General features: G+C 35.2%; 1 long non-coding RNA gene across 1 annotated transcript in view; it reads left to right on the top strand.

The window, feature by feature from the left end:
• The window catches only part of LOC106946453 (uncharacterized), a 5,989-nt gene extending 5,103 nt beyond the window's left edge, over positions 1-886 (top strand). Inside the window, exon 2 of the long non-coding RNA XR_001424775.1 lies at positions 577-886. This is a non-coding gene — a long non-coding RNA (uncharacterized LOC106946453). The remainder of the gene's footprint in view (positions 1-576) is intronic.
• Positions 887-982: the final 96 nt, after the last annotated feature.

Below are 982 nucleotides of genomic sequence, written 5' to 3'. Positions count from 1 at the left end.
GACACGCTCACACATCCCAAAAAGAAAAAAACATATATTTATATATTAAAAAAAAAAATATATATATATATATATATATATATATATATATATATATATATATATATATATATATATATATATGTATAATGTTTTTAACTTTATGTACCTTAAAGATGTTAGGCTCATTTTATTTGATTATAAATTAAAAATATCACTTTATTGTTGCATTATTGCTACAATTATGCCACCATATTAGTATTTACATGGTCAACAGTTTTGCCATTTTAATCATTATCGTTATGATTTAGTTGTTAGTTTAGTTAGTTTTTGAGAAAATAGTCAGACTAAGATTTTTTTCCTCAAACTACTCCGTTTTATTCATATTTTGATAAATAAAGTAAATCAATTCTACCAGTTGGTCAGCGTGGTTGCTATCAAATGCTTTCCTGTCCATGATATTGACCAAGAATAAGTCAATACGCGACTGCCTTCATTTCATTAATCACACACTCTGCTGATTAACGTTTCGCTGGCTTAGCTCATTCATAAATTACCCTTGTTTTGTCATATATATTTTTTTATCTGTGCTCTCAGCTCTGTGACTGCCGCCGCTTCCTGTCTCACTCTGACTGCTCAGCCCGGTTTCTGGAAAGGCCGTCCAAATGCGGGAAGTGCACAACTACACGGAATTCCCAGATGACCCCTTTGTTTCCCAGCCGATGCGACCCCCTTAGCCTCGGCTTGGACCGCTTCCAAACATCCGAGTGCGACTTTCCTTCGTCCCTCTCCTCCGCCGCCTCTTCATTTTGACACCGTGTTTCAAACTCTGAGGTGGCATCGTTCAAATTCAAAGTACAGAACAGCCCAAACCTCGGGGCGTTTATGCGCTTCTTGCTTCTTCATCTTTTTTTTTTTTTTTTTTTTTTTTTTTTTTTTTTTTAAAACCCTTTTTTCCTTTTTTCCTTGGGCAGAGGGCGCAGAAAAATTTTTTTGGCCCCCC

The sequence above is a fragment of the Poecilia latipinna genome, unplaced genomic scaffold (assembly GCF_001443285.1).
Source record: "Poecilia latipinna isolate Pla-1442-1.1 unplaced genomic scaffold, P_latipinna-1.0 Scaffold12, whole genome shotgun sequence".
NCBI lineage: Eukaryota > Metazoa > Chordata > Actinopteri > Cyprinodontiformes > Poeciliidae > Poecilia > Poecilia latipinna.
Note: the sequence above shows the minus strand (reverse complement) of the source record. Positions and strands in the feature narration are given on the sequence as shown.